Here is a 257-nt window from a genome sequence, read left to right as displayed (position 1 = left end):
TTGGGACCCCCAGCGCCCCCATGGGGAGGATTGGGACCCCCTGGGCACCCCCCATTGCCTCAGTTTCCCTCCTTTGAGCCCCCCAGGATGGACTGGGACCCCCTGAGCCCCCATAGGGTGGATTGGGATCCCTCAGACACCCCCAAAGACCCCCCCAGTGCCTCAGTTTCCCTCCTTTGAGACCCCCCGGGATGGACTGGGACCCCCTGGGCACCCTCCAACCCCCCGGGGTGCCCCAGTTTCCCTCCTCTGGGGTC

Source organism: Pseudopipra pipra, chromosome 30 (genome assembly GCF_036250125.1).
Source record: "Pseudopipra pipra isolate bDixPip1 chromosome 30, bDixPip1.hap1, whole genome shotgun sequence".
NCBI classification, from domain to species: Eukaryota; Metazoa; Chordata; class Aves; order Passeriformes; family Pipridae; genus Pseudopipra; species Pseudopipra pipra.
This window is presented reverse-complemented; position numbering follows the sequence as displayed.